Below are 19,881 nucleotides of genomic sequence, written 5' to 3'. Positions count from 1 at the left end.
GGCCTCAGTTATCCGCTTTGCAGTAGGATGACTGCTGTGATATTTCATCTTCCTCGCAAAGGACTGTTGAACAGTCAATTGCTTACTGGAAGTAGTACAAGTGGGCTTACGACTTCCCCTCTGGGATGACCATCGACTCCCAGCGGCAACAACAGCAGCGCCAGCAGCAGTAGGCGTTACACGCAAGGATGCATCGGAGGAATCCCAGGCAGGAGAGGACTCGTCAGAATTGCCAGTGACATGGCCTGCAGGACTATTGGCATTCCTGGGGAAGGAGGAAATTGACACTGAGGGAGTTGGTGGGGTGGTTTGCGTGAGCTTGGTTACAAGAGGAAGGGATTTACTGGTCAGTGGACTGCTTCCGCTGTCACCCAAAGTTTTTGAACTTGTCACTGACTTATTATGAATGCGCTGCAGGTGACGTATAAGGGAGGATGTTCCGAGGTGGTTAACGTCCTTACCCCTACTTATTACAGCTTGACAAAGGGAACACACGGCTTGACACCTGTTGTCCGCATTTCTGGTGAAATACCTCCACACCGAAGAGCTGATTTTTTTGGTATTTTCACCTGGCATGTCAACGGCCATATTCCTCCCACGGACAACAGGTGTCTCCCCGGGTGCCTGACTTAAACAAACCACCTTACCATCAGAATCCTCCTGGTCAATTTCCTCCCCAGCGCCAGCAACACCCATATCCTCCTCATCCTGGTGTACTTCAACACTGACATCTTCAATCTGACTATCAGGAACTGGACTGCGGGTGCTCCTTCCAGCACTTGCAGGGGGCGTGCAAATGGTGGAAGGCGCATGCTCTTCACGTCCAGTGTTGGGAAGGTCAGGCATCGCAACCGACACAATTGGACTCTCCTTGTGGATTTGGGATTTCGAAGAATGCACAGTTCTTTGCTGTGCTGCTTTTGCCAGCTTGAGTCTTTTCATTTTTCTAGCGAGAGGCTGAGTGCTTCCATCCTCATGTGAAGCTGAACCACTAGCCATGAACATAGGCCAGGGCCTCAGCCGTTCCTTGCCACTCCGTGTGGTAAATGGCATATTGGCAAGTTTACGCTTCTCCTCCGACAATTTTATTTTAGGTTTTGGAGTCCTTTTTTTACTGATATTTGGTGTTTTGGATTTGACATGCTCTGTACTATGACATTGGGCATCGGCCTTGGCAGACGACGTTGCTGGCATTTCATCGTCTCGGCCATGACTAGTGGCAGCAGCTTCAGCACGAGGTGGAAGTGGATCTTGATCTTTCCCTAATTTTGGAACCTCAACATTTTTGTTCTCCATATTTTAATAGGCACAACTAAAAGGCACCTCAGGTAAACAATGGAGATGGATGGATTGGATACTAGTATACAATTATGGACGGGCTGCCGAGTGCCGACACAGAGGTAGCCACAGCCGTGAACTACCGCACTGTACTGTGTCTGCTGCTAATATATAGACTGGTTGATAAAGAGATAGTATACTCGTAACTAGTATGTATGTATAAAGAAAGAAAAAAAAACCACGGTTAGGTGGTATATACAATTATGGACGGGCTGCCGAGTGCCGACACAGAGGTAGCCACAGCCGTGAACTACCGCACTGTACTGTGTCTGCTGCTAATATATAGACTGGTTGATAAAGAGATAGTATACTCGTAACTAGTATGTATGTATAAAGAAAGAAAAAAAAACCACGGTTAGGTGGTATATACAATTATGGACGGGCTGCCGAGTGCCGACACAGAGGTAGCCACAGCCGTGAACTACCGCACTGTACTGTGTCTGCTGCTAATATATAGACTGGTTGATAAAGAGATAGTATACTCGTAACTAGTATGTATGTATAAAGAAAGAAAAAAAAACCACGGTTAGGTGGTATATACAATTATGGACGGGCTGCCGAGTGCCGACACAGAGGTAGCCACAGCCGTGAACTACCGCACTGTACTGTGTCTGCTGCTAATATAGACTGGTTGATAAAGAGATAGTATACTCGTAACTAGTATGTATGTATAAAGAAAGAAAAAAAAACCACGGTTAGGTGGTATATACAATTATGGACGGGCTGCCGAGTGCCGACACAGAGGTAGCCACAGCCGTGAACTACCGCACTGTACTGTGTCTGCTGCTAATATATAGACTGGTTGATAAAGAGATAGTATACTCGTAACTAGTATGTATGTATAAAGAAAGAAAAAAAAAACACGGTTAGGTGGTATATACAATTATGGACGGGCTGCCGAGTGCCGACACAGAGGTAGCCACAGCCGTGAACTACCGCACTGTACTGTGTCTGCTGCTAATATATAGACTGGTTGATAAAGAGATAGTATACTCGTAACTAGTATGTATGTATAAAGAAAGAAAAAAAAACCACGGTTAGGTGGTATATACAATTATGGACGGGCTGCCGAGTGCCGACACAGAGGTAGCCACAGCCGTGAACTACCGCACTGTACTGTGTCTGCTGCTAATATAGACTGGTTGATAAAGAGATAGTATACTCGTAACTAGTATGTATGTATAAAGAAAGAAAAAAAAACCACGGTTAGGTGGTATATACAATTATGGACGGGCTGCCGAGTGCCGACACAGAGGTAGCCACAGCCGTGAACTACCGCACTGTACTGTGTCTGCTGCTAATATATAGACTGGTTGATAAAGAGATAGTATACTCGTAACTAGTATGTATGTATAAAGAAAGAAAAAAAAACCACGGTTAGGTGGTATATACAATTATGGACGGGCTGCCGAGTGCCGACACAGAGGTAGCCACAGCCGTGAACTACCGCACTGTACTGTGTCTGCTGCTAATATATAGACTGGTTGATAAAGAGATAGTATACTCGTAACTAGTATGTATGTATAAAGAAAGAAAAAAAAACCACGGTTAGGTGGTATATACAATTATGGACGGGCTGCCGAGTGCCGACACAGAGGTAGCCACAGCCGTGAACTACCGCACTGTACTGTGTCTGCTGCTAATATAGACTGGTTGATAAAGAGATAGTATACTCGTAACTAGTATGTATGTATAAAGAAAGAAAAAAAAACCACGGTTAGGTGGTATATACAATTATGGACGGGCTGCCGAGTGCCGACACAGAGGTAGCCACAGCCGTGAACTACCGCACTGTACTGTGTCTGCTGCTAATATATAGACTGGTTGATAAAGAGATAGTATACTCGTAACTAGTATGTATGTATAAAGAAAGAAAAAAAAACCACGGTTAGGTGGTATATACAATTATGGACGGGCTGCCGAGTGCCGACACAGAGGTAGCCACAGCCGTGAACTACCGCACTGTACTGTGTCTGCTGCTAATATATAGACTGGTTGATAAAGAGATAGTATACTCGTAACTAGTATGTATGTATAAAGAAAGAAAAAAAAACCACGGTTAGGTGGTATATACAATTATGGACGGGCTGCCGAGTGCCGACACAGAGGTAGCCACAGCCGTGAACTACCGCACTGTACTGTGTCTGCTGCTAATATAGACTGGTTGATAAAGAGATAGTATACTCGTAACTAGTATGTATGTATAAAGAAAGAAAAAAAAACCACGGTTAGGTGGTATATACAATTATGGACGGGCTGCCGAGTGCCGACACAGAGGTAGCCACAGCCGTGAACTACCGCACTGTACTGTGTCTGCTGCTAATATATAGACTGGTTGATAAAGAGATAGTATACTCGTAACTAGTATGTATGTATAAAGAAAGAAAAAAAAACCACGGTTAGGTGGTATATACAATTATGGACGGGCTGCCGAGTGCCGACACAGAGGTAGCCACAGCCGTGAACTACCGCACTGTACTGTGTCTGCTGCTAATATATAGACTGGTTGATAAAGAGATAGTATACTCGTAACTAGTATGTATGTATAAAGAAAGAAAAAAAAACCACGGTTAGGTGGTATATACAATTATGGACGGGCTGCCGAGTGCCGACACAGAGGTAGCCACAGCCGTGAACTACCGCACTGTACTGTGTCTGCTGCTAATATAGACTGGTTGATAAAGAGATAGTATACTACTAATATTATATATACTGGTGGTCAGGTCACTGGTCACTAGTCACACTGGCAGTGGCACTCCTGCAGCAAAAGTGTGCACTGTTTAATTTTAATATAATATTATGTACTCCTGGCTCCTGCTATAACCTATAACTGGCACTGCAGTAGTGCTCCCCAGTCTCCCCCACAATTATAAGCTGTGTGAGCTGAGCAGTCAGACAGATATATAATATATATAGATGATGCAGCACACTGGCCTGAGCCTGAGCAGTGCACACAGATATGGTATGTGACTGACTGAGTCACTGTGTGTATCGCTTTTTTCAGGCAGAGAACGGATATATTAAATAAACTGCACTGTGTGTCTGGTGGTCACTCACTATATAATATATTATGTACTCCTGGCTCCTGCTATAACCTATAACTGGCACTGCAGTAGTGCTCCCCAGTCTCCCCCACAATTATAAGCTGTGTGAGCTGAGCAGTCAGACAGATATATATAATATTATATATATAGATGATGCAGCACACTGGCCTGAGCCTGAGCAGTGCACACAGATATGGTATGTGACTGAGTCACTGTGTGCTGTGTATCGCTTTTTTCAGGCAGAGAACGGATTATAAATAAAACTGGTGGTCACTGGTCACTATCAGCAAAACTCTGCACTGTACTGAGTACTCCTAATGCTCCCCAAAATTAGTAAATCAAGTGTCTCTCTAATCTATTCTAAACGGAGAGGACGCCAGCCACGTCCTCTCCCTATCAATCTCAATGCACGTGTGAAAATGGCGGCGACGCGCGGCTCCTTATATAGAATCCGAGTCTCGCGATAGAATCCGAGCCTCGCGAGAATCCGACAGCGTCATGATGACGTTCGGGCGCGCTCGGGTTAACCGAGCAAGGCGGGAAGATCCGAGTCGCTCGGACCCGTGAAAAAAAACATGAAGTTCTGGCGGGTTCGGATTCAGAGAAACCGAACCCGCTCATCTCTATTAAAAACACGTGTAATGGAGCACATATATAATATAAAAAAGGGCTGCAAACACATAGTGTTTGTAAACAATTCTTGGATCATCATGGGAAAAATCCAGCTGGAATAAAATTCATTGGGATTCAAAAAATATAGCCACAATGGAGAGGAGGGAATATTTCAAATGTATTAAAGGAAAGAAACCGAGTGGATATTTGCTTTACAAACCCTACAACCATTAGGTCTACATGTAGATATTGAATTAATTTTTTTTAAACAATAACAAATAAATAATAACAGATGTGTGATCTATGCTGCAACGTTTTTGTGCAAATTGGCAGAGTAGATATACAGCCCGTGGGAATGTCTGCACAAAAACTATCGGCCGCGGCATTAGCATAAAGTCTCAGTTGCAATTCGTAAAAGGACTGCTTCCACCTCTGAATTAGACCCAAAGTTGCAAATGTGACTGCAGCAAAAGACACATATGACTCAGAATCAGGCCAATAATAACTGGTCTATTCAGAGATGTAAATAACGAGAGTTATGGTAGACCTGCCTTTATTAACTCTCTTTCTTCGAGGTTCATAGGGTTCACAGTTAAGCTTTCCGGCTTCCCAGAATGCTCGCCTCCATGCTCATGCATGTCAATTTTGTTAACAAACGCAAGGCAGGAAGTGGATAAGAGAGAAGAAAGATATTGTACACATAACAACACATTCTCACAGACTGGAGAAAGGAACCAGTGACTAATGCAATAAAACCCCAGAGTGGCCAGGTGCGTCAGGGTGGGCACCCTGTGGCAGGGTCGGCTCCAGACCTACTAGCACCCTGAGCGAGAACTTTTGAAGTGCCCCCTACGTGCTCCTGAGAAAGTGGGTGTGGCCTAGCAACTTTATGTGATCAAACTCTAAATATATATTTATTTTCACCCCCTCTACACACACAATTAGCAGCCTTACATATAATGCCCACAGTAGTGTTCCTTACATATAATGTCCCCAGTATAGTGTCAGATACACAAAACATTCCAGTAGAGTGGCAGATATACATACACCCCCAATAGTGCAGTGCCAGATACACATTATATGCCCCCAGCAGTGCCATGCCAGATACACATTATATGCCCCCAGCAGTGCCATGCCAGATACACATTATATGCCCCCAGCAGTGCCATGCCAGATACACATTATATGCCCCCATCAGTGCCATGCCAGATACACATTATATGCCTCCAGCAGTACCATGTAAGATACACATTATATGCTCCCAACAGTGCTGCCAGATATACATTATGTGTCCCCAGCAGTGCTGCCAGATACACATTATATGCCCCCAACAGTGCTGCCAGATACACAAATGCCCCCACAGTGCTGCCAGATACACATTATATGCCCCCAGCAGTGCTGCCAGATACACAAATGCCCCCACAGTGCTTCAAGAAACACAAATGCCCCCACAGTGATGCCAGATACACAGATGCCCCCAACAGTGCTGCCAGATACACATTATATGCCCCCCAGCAGTGCTGCCAGATACACAGATGCCCACACAGTGCTGCCAGATACACATTATATGCCCCCACAGTGCTAACAGATACATAAATGCCCCCACAGTAATGCCAGATACACAAATGCCACCACAGTGCTGCCAGAAACACATTATATGCCCACAGCAGTGCTGTCAGATACATAAATGTCCCCACAGTGCTGCCAGATTCATAAATGCCTCCACAGTGCTGCCAGAGACACAGATGCCCCCACAGTGCTGCCAGATACACATTATATGACCCCAGCTGTGCTGCCAGAGACACAAATGCCCCCATTGTGCTGCCAGATACATAAATGCCCCCACAGTACTGTCAGATACATTAATGCCCCCACAGTGCTGCCAGATACATAAATGCCCTCACAGTGCTTCCAGATACATAAATGCCCCCACAGTGCTGCCAGATACACAAATGCCCCCACAGTGCTGCCAGATACATAAATGCCCTCACAGTGCTTCCAGATACATAAATGCCCTCACAGTGCTTCCAGATACATAAATGCCCCCACAGTGCTGCCAGATACACAAATGCTCCCACAGTGCTGCCAGATAAATAAATGCCCCCACAGTGCTGCCAGATACATAAATGCTCCCACCAGGGGTGTAGCGAGGGTGGCTCCGGTGGAGCACAAGCTCCAGGCACCAGCAAAGTTAGAGGGCGCACCACCACCTAAAACCTCCCTCACACCGCTGTGCCGTGGATCGCTGTACAGGCCTCCACAGAGCAGCAGGAGGAGGAGCAGAGGTGCCGCACACTGACTCAGACTCTGAGACTAGGTAGCGAACAGGGCAGGCCAGACCCAAAAGCAGTAAATACTGAAAGTCGACAAATGCTGGAGCGCTGCCCGTCTTTTTTATATGGCTCATTGTGTACTGCTGTGCAGCACCTCTCTCTGCCCCAGTTGCCGCATAATCTCTCTCTGCCCCAGTTTTTGCAACATCTCTCTCTTTCCTTGAAGCTGCAGTATGTCTCTACTACAGATGCTGCCCTAGCTGCTGCAGCACCTATTTCTGCAGCAGCTCTCTCTACCCCAGCTGCTGCAGCACTTTTCTCTACATTGATCCTACAGCGCATCTCTCTGCCCCAGCTGCTGCTGCAACACCTCACTCTGCCTCTCAGGCAGCTGCAGCACCTCTCTGTGCCCCTCATGCTGCTGCAGGGCAGCTCTCTCTGTACAGGGAAGGGGGGCGCCAAAACATACCCTTGCTTTGGGCACCATGGTACCTAGCTACACCTCTGGCCCCCACAGTGCTGCCAGATACATAAATGTCCCCACAGTGCTGCCAGATACACAAATTCCCCCAGTGCCAGATAACTGGATCCAAGTAGGGCGGGGATGGGAAGTGCGCAGTGTGCTGAATGCTGATGTCTGGGAGCTTCGCTCCTGGCACCTTGGCTACATGCAGGCAGCAGGGACAAGAGCTACGGCAGCAGGGACACCCATCCCGCCCTCAACCACGGACCGGACTCATCCACCTCGATGTGTGCGGTGCTGTTCTCTCTCCATGGTGCCAGTCCACTCAAATATGGCGCCGGTCCTTGAGCGAATTAGAGCTCGCGGCCTGGCAGCCAATCAGGAACCACCGCTGCAGGTCTGCGAGCTCTGATTGGCTGACGGTCGGCACCATATTTGAAAAGGCTGGCCACCATGAAATAGCCAGTGCCCTGCGTGGCTGCTCCAGTCGAACGTGCCTGTAGCCTGCCCTGCCCTGTGGACCCTATGAACCTCGAATAAAGAGAGTTAACAAAGGTAAGTCTATCATAACTCTCTAATTTTCTTCTTCAGAATTCATAGGGCTCCACAGGAAGAACATCAGGGAAGCCCTGACCTGATTATTGTCTTCCATTTAAATACATCAGTTTCCCTAGCAACAGCTGCAGGTTCATCTTCAGATAACTGAAGGATCTGTTTAATTGCATCTGTTAATGCCAGCACATCTACAGTGATAGAAGCCTCCTCCTCTTCTGCAAATGAATCCATGACAGAGAGGGTATTCTCTTCACCTTCCTCCTCAGATTATTCGTTTGAGTCTGATATAATAGAGAACTAAGAGGAAGGTGTAGTATATTTCTAGTTAATCTAGAATGCTGTGTTGTTCCATGGCAACATCTTTTGAAAAGCTATAGATGTATGTGCCAGACTTTGAACTGAACTTGCCAGAGTTTCCACCCAGGGTAAATTTGTATCTGGGGCTGGTACTGGCATAGGGGGACCCAAGGCTGGTGTAAGTCTGTCCACCCGGGTACCCAATACATGTGTAAAGGAAGCCCAAGGAGGTTCCTGTGTAGGTACAGGAGTAGTTGACTGACCAGGAGGTGTATAATATTTAACACATAGTCCGTCTTGTACAACATCCTGTGCAGATAACCCCACAGAGCACATTTTACATGAAAGCAATAAAGGGGTTTCTTAATGTTTGGGACCTTTTGCCTTGTTAGACATAACTGCAAAATTTGTATGTCACACTCACACACTTTTATGGCAACAATAACTGTATAACCAAATATAGTATGTAACAAAAGTCAGCAAACCCTGAAAACACCTGTCTCACAGGGTATAAAGAAAAGTAATAGCAATATATATATATATAGATATATATATAATTATGGAAAAAGAAATTGGAGGTGTGAGCCCTCTGTTGAAGTCCTGGTGATGAAACCGGTATGGGCGTGGCTTATGGATGGACGCTGAACAAGGCAACATGCAGTGGTGAATCCATCTTGTATTTTTTATTTTAAAACAAATGTATTAGTGGTGATTATACCGCCATCTTTGGTACGCTCACATTTTTAGACCTGTGTTTCATGATGTGTCAATAAATTGTCATCTTTTAATGCACTATTGGTGCCTCCCATTATTCTATCTTCTCTAGACGATATATATATATATATATATATATATATATATATAGCAGAAAAACAAATTAATCAGACAGCAGAACTAGCACAAGTCACATACTGTACAATGCAGATAAATACACAACAATATAACTACAATGAGCACTTGAATCAACTACAGTACTCAGCCTATTTTTGAAAGCAGGTAGGACAGAAGTGTTTGTAAAAACACGGCTCCATGGAGACATATTTACAGGGAGACTGAACCCAGCACTGCCGGAGACCTTGCTTGCTGCATGCTGAATATGGCTGCCCTGGTCTCTGAGGGAAGGGTGGAGTGTTCTTTACAACTAAAGGGATGGAAGTAAGCAGTAGACTGACACCCAAAGCTGGGGGAGGGGCTACAGGTTACACCCCCCCCCCCCCTTTGCTGGTCTTCCACCCCAGGTACTCAGGCCTTTATAAATTTAGTGTATACACTAAAACCTGTACCTTATATGCCCTGGTGGTCTAGTGGAATCTATGACCGAAGCCAGTGTCCACACCAGCATCATGGACCATCTCCCGGAACACACGGTGGACCATGATTTAAATGCAGGTACTTTAAAATGGGACCCTCTTACCTGTCCCCATATGCCAGCCATGCAGTCCTGGGGGCCCCACAGTGAGTGGTGCTAGACGCGGTGTGTGGCCCCTGCTGCAAGTACCCATCATGGCATTGGCCGTGCAGGAGTTTTAACGCCAGCAGGGGGAGCTGTAGCGCTAAAGTCTGTAGACTTACAGCGCTGACAACCTCAGAAAAAAAACCTTTTAAAATTAAAGGCAGCCCCCTGTAAGGGAGCAGACCAGTTTCCAGCTGGCACCAACAAAAAACTGACCTGCCTGAGCATGGAGGCGTGGTTATAGAGGAGAGGAGCCAAGCATTCTGGGAAGCTGGAAAGCATAACTTTTGGTGCCCGTACTCTCATCCACCCTGATGTTCTCCCTGTGGAGCCCTATGAATCCCGAAGAAGAAATAGGAGACAATGGAAGGCAGCCACTTCCAGCCACTAGCCCTGAAGTGGGCACTCTGACTCCCTCCATTGCATTAGATGCTGCTTTATGCACCCCAGAGTACCTGATTTTCATGTACTGTTACCAATTTTGGGCCGCAGTGTCCCTTTGAGAGGAAAGATAGGAAGGAAACTTTCTCATATGCTGTGCATGCAAGTCAGGGGGCAGACCAGCCACTGGTGAAGTGATATTCAGTGATATACACTACAGTATGCGCAACCTACAGGACATGAAATGGGGGCATGATGTGTGATCATGCCCCCTTTTCATCTACGCATCACAGGCTTGCTGCACAAGATCCTAATTCCTGAGTTCCAAATTTTGCTCTTTAGGGCCCCCCAATCTTATGTCCCCCAGGCCCCACAAAGCCTTAATGCATATCTGCTGGGAGCTGCTTGGGTGTTGGCAGTGAAGGCATGGTGGGGAACAGATGTATGTCTGGCTGCATCGTTACTCAGGGGTTCTGGGTGCTGCTGGGGTGTTGGTAGTCAATGCAAGCAGGTAGCGAGGGTGGGGGGATGCACCAACAACCATTTTGCCTCCAGGCTCCTGATATGACCTCACGCCACTGGGTATGTTCAAAGCATTCTCCAGGCCTTCTGCAACGAAAGAAAGAAAGACACACCATGTACTGTATTTCTGTAAAACAGGTCCCCCAAGTTGTAATCTGTCTCTACTTATCTACTGCCTGAGGGTGTGGCCACAGTCCCTCCGCACCTCACTCGCTGCTCACATCATGCTGGCCACCTTTATCACTGGTGTCAGATTCCCAATAATCTGAATTAAGGAGTATGGCCTCACAGAAAGTGATGCCACGCCCCCATTTTTGATGTTGTGGGGGGCATGCTGTGCGCTCTGTGAGCTTTTGGCATGCCCCATGTCTCTATCTCCGGGTGAATAGTCTATTCACTGCTGCTCTGCAGTTGGTGAGAGAGGGACAGTTGGGAGGTATGGTGCTGTGGCCAGACCCAGGACAGAGAGCTGGTGGTATGTGAGTGATAGAACACACACACACACTCTCTCTATATAAAGAGGGGCTCTACATGGTGTAACATGTATAAGTGGCTCTACATGGTGCAATGTGTATAAAGGGCTCTATCTGGCATAATGTGCATAAGGGGCTCTACCTGATGCAACTCGCATAGGGGGCTCTATCTGGTGTAACATGTATAAGGGGCTCTATCTGCTGTAAGATGTATAAGGGGTTCTACCTGGTGTATATGTATAAGGGGCCATAACTTGTGCAATGTGTATAAGGGGATCTACCTGGCATAACTTGTATAAGGGGCTCTATCTGACTCAATGTGTATAAGGGGCTCTAGCTGGCACAAAGTGTTAAAGTGCTCTACCTGGCTCAATGTGTATAAGGGGCTCTACCTGGCACAACATGTATAAGAAGCTCTACCTGGCGCAACATGTATAAGTGTCTCCAACTGGTGCAACGTGTGTATGGGGCTCTACCTGGTGCAACATGTATATGGGGCTCTACCTGGCATAAAGTTTATAAGGGGCTATAACTGGCTCAAAGTGTGAAAGGGGCTCTGCCTGGCTCAATGTGTATAAGGAGCTCTATCTGGCACTAAGTGAATAAGGGGTTCTACCTGGCACAACCTGTATAAGGAGCTTTCCCTGGCATAACATGTGTAAGGGGCTCTACCTGCCATAATGTGTGTAAGGAGCTCTACCTGGCATAATGTGTGTAAGGGGCTCTACCTGTTGTAGCATGTAACATGTGTAAGGGGCTCTACCTGGCATAATGTGCATAAGGGGCTCTATCTGGTTTAATGTGTAAAAGGGGCTCTATGTTGAAATGTAAATAAGAGGCTCTACCTGACATAATGTGTATAAGGGGCTCTAGCTGGCACAACATGTATAAGGGGATCTACTAGGCATAACTAGTATAAGGGGCTCTAGCTGGCGAAATCTGTTTAAGATGCTCTACCTGGTGCAATGTGTATATGGGGCTCTACCTGGTGCAACATATATATGGGGCATTACCTGGTGTATTGTGTATAAGGGGCTCTACTTGTATCAATGTGCATAAGGGGCTCTACCTGGATCAACATGTATCAGGAGCTCTACCTGGCACAAATTGAATAAGGGTCTCTACCTGATGCAACGTGTATAAGGAGCTCTACCTGGCATAGCGTGTGTAAAGGTCTTTACCTGGTGTCATGTTTGTAAGGGGCTCTATCTGGCGCAAAGTGTGTAAGGGGCTAAACCTGGCATAACGTGTGTAAGGTGCTCTACCTGAAGTAATGGGTGTAAGGGGCTCTACCTGGCATAATGTGTATAAAAGGGGCTATACCTTACTGTCAAGACCCCAGTGACACCCATGCTTAGTTGTGTATCCCAATTAAGTGGTATAAAACAAATAAAAGAAGACCAATAATGTAATATGCAAAATGCAGGTTATTAAGCTAAAGGAGAATAAAAGATAAAAGGGGTACATGAAATATAACTAAAAACAATTTATGACATTGAACCAAGAAATAGATCAAAGGTAGATTTCAAGTAAAGAAAGTATCCACAGACAATATACGTATAGCTTTCTTGCAGTTATCTAATATGTAAGATTTTTTTTGTTTGTTTTTTTACAGCAATACAAAAGGAATCAACCCTTAGTCCAGCCTTATTAATTAATAGCTGCAGCTACAACTCAGCTTTTATTTACATAACAAAATTCTGTACTGTTTGTTGAGTTATTTTAAGTTGTGTTACTTTATATCTGTTGATCTGACCAGGTAACTAATTGTCATAGATATAATAGATGAATACCTTCTCATGGAACCATTTGCCTAAGAAGACAAGATCTATTGTAAAGCAATGGTGCCCATACATCTACGGACCAATTCACCGTACTGCAGATGCCAATTCAATTACATTGATAAGTGGCGATCTGTTAGGGAATTGGCAAAATAAAGCATGTCAAAAATCCAGACTCATGGATCCCAATAATTTTTTGGTTGGAATCGGCAAATTGAGGATTTCCAACTTGATGGATTTCCCTGATCCCCCTACGTAGGCATCGGTAGAACAGATAATTGTCAATAGTTTCCTGATGTATGGGCCCCTTATCTAGAGTATGAAATATGACAATGCTATGCTATGAATGTGTTTATTATAGTTTATCAGAGAATTTCCGGAATTCACCATGTGGATCTTATGCAACGACCCTGACATTTTTTTTTAACAAACTAAAGCCTCTGGCATTCGGGGACATTCATTTTACTGTCACATAACTTTTTGAACACATTAGCCACATATTTTTTAGAGAGAGCTAGAGGAGATAGTATCTTAGTAACAAAGAGGGGTTGGGGAAGGTGGAACTGTAGCAAGACAAAAAGGTGATTAAATAATCATTTTTAATAAAAATGAGTTCACTTTGCCATGAGAGGCCAATTATGCCACATTTCACTTTAATGAGACGGTGTGTGAAGGGAAATGGAAAGACATCAGGGATAGAGAGCAATTTGAACATAAAAAGTGACCAAAAATCTTCAATGTCCAAAAAACACCACAATGCTAAATAATCTTTATGCAGCTATGACTACTTCTGTGATTACAGTAATGGATAGGTGTGTCACACAGCCACAAATCATACTGGACCTGCTGCAAGTTCATTGGTTTGACTGCTGCTTGACTGGAAGATTTATTATTATTATTATTATTATTATTATTATTATTATTATTACTATTATTATTATTATTATTATTATTATTATGTACAGTATATTGCACCAGCATACTTCACTGCACTATACAATAGGGAACAAAACCATAATAAAACAAGACTGGGTAATAACAGACAGACAAAGAGGTAAGAGGGCCCTGCTTACAGTCTAGAGAGAAATAGAAATTTGAGACATGAGGATAATGACTACAGGCTTACAGTTTATTGAATACATTTAATTAATAAAAAAACAGTAGCTAGTAAATGTCACAACAGAGGAGCTAATTCTGAGTCACACGCAAAGGGGCCTCATTGGAAGGCAGTCACGTACAGTGGCGACAAAAGAAGAGAGGAGAGGGTACCAATTACCCGGGCCCCAGATCTGATGGAGGGGCCCAGTGGGGGCCCAGATCATCCCCATCCCCCCCCCCCCTTACCTGGCAGCAGCATCTGCAGCCTGATGTGTGCTGGGCTGTATTGTGGCCAGGATGTCACTAATGTATTTTTTTCTAAGGGTGCATGGCCATGCCTCCTGTGATTAGGCCACACTCCCTGAAAAGTACTTGGGCCCAGCCAGGCTCTCTGCTGCCCTGGTCACGTAAGCCAGATTTACTACTTTATGCTACTGTGAGACTCCACCAGTGCTGCAAGTATGGCAGTCCGGGGTGGTACTGCGTACCGGTAAGAAATTGCCAGCCAGTGCGCAGTACCGACATGGCCGACCGCCACGCTTGCAGCCACTGCTGTGTGAGGGGAGGAGAGCACAGCGCCTCTCCTGCCCCTAAATGTTCAGTGAAGTCTGGTCTCCGATGGCGGCAGCTGCTTGAATCTCAAATGAGGCGCAGGTTCATTAGTCAATAAGAGCTCGCGGACCAGCAGCCGCGGTTCCTTATTGGCTGCCGGTCCGCGAACTCTGATTGGCTAACGAGCCGGCGCCTCATTTGAAATTCAAGCCACCGCCACTGGAAACCGGACTATACACTGAGCATTGAGGGGCAGGAGAGGCGCTGCACTGCGCTCTCCTCTCCTCACACTGCAGCAGTGAGCAGTAACGGCAAGAGACTAGCTAATTGTCAGAGACAAGCTAACAGCAGGAGACTAAATAATGGCAAGAGACCAGCTAACTAAAGACACTAGCTAATGGCAGGAGACTATCTAACGGCAAGAGACTAGCTAACGGTATGACACTAGCTGATGGTGAGAGACTAGCTAATGTCAAGAGACTAGCTAACGGTAAGAGACTAGCTACAGGCAATAGACTATTTAACGGTAAGATACTACAGTAGCTAATGGTAAGAAGCTAGCTATTGGTGAGAGACTAGATAACAGCAAGACACTAGCTAAGGGCAAGAGACTAGCTAATGGCAAGAGACTAGCTAACGGTAAGAGACTAGCTAAAGGAAATAGACTAGCTAAAGTTAAGAGACTAGCTAAGAGTAAAAGGCTAGCTAATGGTAAGAGACTAGCTAAAGGTAGGAAACTAGCTAATGGCAAGAGACTAGCTAATGGAAAAAGACTAGTTAACAGCAAGAGACTAGCTAAACAGCAAGGGAATAGCCAAAGGAAAGAGACTAGCTAAAACATACCTCCAAACATTGTTGTGTTTGAAGTAGAAACTCCTTTGCACTGCTTCGCCGCACCCACCCCAAAAAGGGGCTTGGCCAAAGTAAAGTGGGCATGGCTCACGGGAATGACCATGCCCCCATTTGCGGCACTGTGGGGGCATGCTCAGCGCTTGGTAAGTTTGTTGGCATGCCCCCAGTCCCCACTGTCTCTGGTGAATAGTTGCCGTGCGCATGCGCACAGCATCTATTCACCACTGCTCTGCTTATGCAGAGCTGAGTGACAGGAGCCTCCCAACTGCGCCCCCAGCGCAGGACACTGTGGCCTGCGGGAAGGACAGCAGGACAGTGCCCAAAAAATGGGAGTGTTCCATGAAAATCGGGACAGTTGGGAGGTTTGGCTAAAGGCAAGAGACTAGCTAAAGGCAAGAGACTAGCTAATGGTAAGAGACTAGCTAGTGGCAAGAGACTAGCAAACCCATTCAGCGATCGATCTGGGAATTGGCAAAATAAAGCATGTTAAAAATCCAGACTCACGGATCACAATCATTTTTTGGTCAGAATCGAGGATTTACAACTTGATGGATTTCCCTGATCCCTTTAAGCGGGACCGGTATGAAATACCTACAATCAAAATCCTGACGATCAAAATCCCGCCAGCAATTGACCGACGGTCAAAATCCCGACAAGGGGGTAAATTTACTAAGGTGGGAGATTTTTAGAACTGATGATGTTGCCCATGGCAACCAATCAGATTCTACTTACCATTTATCTAGCTGCTTCTAGCAGATAATAGATATAATCTGATTGGTTGCTATGGGCAACATCACCAGTTCTAAAAATCTCCCACCTTAGTAAATTTACCCCAAGGTCAAAATACCGACATGGACAAAATACCGACATTTAAAATACTGACAAGGTCAAAATACCGACATTTAAAATGTCGACAGGTCAAAAAGCCGGCACAAGTTTTTCATTGTTTTTTTTGCCGTGTATGTCAACATAGGTCGACATGAACACCATATAAGTGTACCGTGTCCCCGTGCATGCTTTGGGTATGGTACCTCGCTGCACTCGGCACACTATTATATTCCCCATCCTTCCCCCTCCAGGTCCACTGGGATGGAAAACTATGAACAAGTTGGTTTCAATGAAAAATCATGAAAAACTCATGTCGACTTTTTGACCTGTCGACATTATAAATGTTGGTATTTTGACCTTGTCTTTATTTTATATGTCGGTATTTTCACCATGTCGGGATTTTGACTGTCGGTCAATTGCTGTCGGGATTTTGATTGTCGGTAAATTGACTGCATCCCCTTTAAGCAGGCATTGGTAGAACGGGTTATTGCCAATAGTATGAAATCTGACAATGCTGTTCTATGCTATGCTATGAATGTGTGTTTATTATAGTTTATCAGAGAATTTCCGGCTTTACAGTGAATTTCTGGAATTTAACATGTGAGCCTTATGCAACGGCCGTGACATTTTATTTAACAAACAAATTAAAGCATCTGGCATTCGGGGACATTAATTTTACTGTCATATAACTTTTTGAACACATTAACCACATATTATTTAGAGAGAGGTAGAGGAGATAGTATGTCAGTAACAAAGAGGAGTTGGGGAAGGTGGAACTGTAGCAAGGCAAAAAGGTGATTAAATAATAATTTTTAATAAAAAATTATGTCACTTTGCCTTGAGAGGCCAATCATGCCACATTTCACTTTAATGAGATGGTGTCAGGATTCGGACTAGAGGCTGCAGTTCTCACCTTTATTCTGGTTTCCGCAGCTCAGGGGTGCTATCAGTTGTCAGCTGCAGTGCCAGCCGGGTCCATGATGCATGCTTTTGTTTTCATTTTAGATTACACTGTTGGGGAATGCTTAGAGTCTACAGAATGCTGACAGCTATGTTCATTGTCAGCTGACTGCAGCAATGTCCAATGGGAATCCTGGAAGTACTCAGCTGACTACTCTATCCAATGGCTGTCTGTAGGATCCTGGGAGCAGGCAGTCGCCTGTACAACTTCTTCTTTCTACAGTACAGCGCATGCTGCTCTACAATGAAGCTCCAGGTTCCAGGCTCTATTCTGTGTTTTCACATGCTTCTCTATTGCATTTCTTCATGTGTATCACATACCCTCCAACTGTACCTTTTTAGTAGGTACAGTACCTTTTTTTATGGTCTGTACCGATTTTTGGCTCTCTTAACTTCCATTGAAAGTATAGGAAAAGGGCACCGTGGCCATGCCCCTTTTTTGCATTTGTACCTGTTTTTATGTTTAAAATGTTGGAGGGTATGGTATCATCCACTGCTTCAAGTATCCCAAGTTCACCTGTCCGCAAGTACCGTGTACTATCGATCAAGTACTGTATCATTCATTTCTTCAAGTATCCCAAGTTCACCTGTCCACAAGTACCGTGTACTATCGATCAAGTACTGTATCATTCATTTCTTCAAGTATCTCAAGTTCACCTATCCGCAAGTACCACGTACCATCGGTCAAGCTTCATTCATTTCTTCAAGTATCTCAAGTTTACCTGTCTGCAAGTACCGTGTGCTATCGGTCAAGTATTATTCATTTCCTCTAGTATCTCAATTTCACCTGTTCGCAAGTACTGTGTGCGATCGGTCAAGTGTCATTCATTTGTTCAAGTATCTCAAGTACACCTATTCACAAGTATCATGCCATAGGTCAAGCATCATTCATTTCTTCAAGTGTCCCAAGTTCACCTATTCTTAGGTATTGTGTGAAGTAGTAAAGTTTCCCCAGCTCACTGACTAATACCTGTAACAATACTTGAACCTTTCTGGTAATAGAATTTCAGAGAATTGGCTACATGTGTTTGCAAATATCAGCAGTCCTAACACTACATAATAGTAGTGCCCACTTAGGGCCATATGATGTGACTACAGTCATGATAACGGCTCATACAAAATGGCATCCAGACAGAGGGCTAGCTTACCCGAGAGCCACCCCTAAAATCTCCCGTTAGCACTACAAGGACCAGCATGCCTTCCATATGCTGCTCCCATTCAATGCCTTCTCACACATGCAGACAAACAGTGGTAGCTGCTCAATCATTGATAAAGGCTCATACAAAACAGCATCCAGACAGAGGGCTAGCTTCCTTGAGAGGCACCCCTAGGATCTGCCATTGGCACTACAAAGACCAGCATGCCTTCCAAATATTACCAGATAGGTTCAACTATTGCTACAGGTATTAGTCAGTGTGCTGGCAGTATTTCAAGCTTCACCAATATCAGCCAATTCCCAAGCACCGAATGTCCTCGGTTGGACATTATTGTTTTCTCTAGTCTAGTGTATTTTCTAGTACTCCAGTTTCCAAGTGTGGTGTGCTTCAATCTCTTCAGAGACTCTCTCATTATTCAGTCTGCCACTAGTTAATTCTTTATAAGATTCCTCAACTATTTTCGAGTACCTGTCCAGGGGGCCGCGACCTGCCTTTCAGAAGCAGCGAAACCCAAATCCCCATTGGAGGGGGTCACTGGTGAAAATCTTCCGGTGAGTTAGACTCCGCACCTCTGGGCAGGTCTCGCAAACACTTGGTATAGCAACACATGAGGAAGTCTTATATTTGTAGTTTACTGTGGCAGTCTGATTCCATAATCAGATTCCAGTAACCATCAGCTAAGTACACAGGGACCCAGAACGTGACAGATGGTATGTGAAGGGAAATGGAAAGACATCAGGGATAGAGAGGGATTGTGAACATGAAAAGTGACCAAAAATCTTCAAAGTGTCCAAAAAACACCACAATGAAAAATTATCTTTATGTAGATCTGACTGTCTGTTTCTGTGATAACAGTAATGGTAAGGCGTGTCACACAGCCACAAATCATGCTGGACCTGCTGCAAAACCATAATAAGACAAGACTGGGTAATAACAGACAACGAGGTAAGAGGGCCCTGCTCACAAGCTTACAATCTAGAGAGAAATAGAAATATGAGACATGAGGATAATGACTACAGGCTTATAATTTCCTGAAAACATTTAATTAATGTAAAAAACAGTAGCTAGTAAATATCACAACAGAGGAGCTAATTCTGAGTCACACACAAAGGGGCCGTATTAGAAGGCAGTCACGTAAGTCAGATTTACTACTTTATGCTACTGCGAGACTCAACACAGCAAATGTGTACCCGCAAAGGGAAGCTGTGCAGTCTTTTGCTTATACACCAGCTGCTGCACCTG

This window comes from Pseudophryne corroboree, chromosome 3 (genome assembly GCF_028390025.1).
Source record: "Pseudophryne corroboree isolate aPseCor3 chromosome 3, aPseCor3.hap2, whole genome shotgun sequence".
Lineage (NCBI taxonomy): Eukaryota > Metazoa > Chordata > Amphibia > Anura > Myobatrachidae > Pseudophryne > Pseudophryne corroboree.
This window is presented reverse-complemented; position numbering follows the sequence as displayed.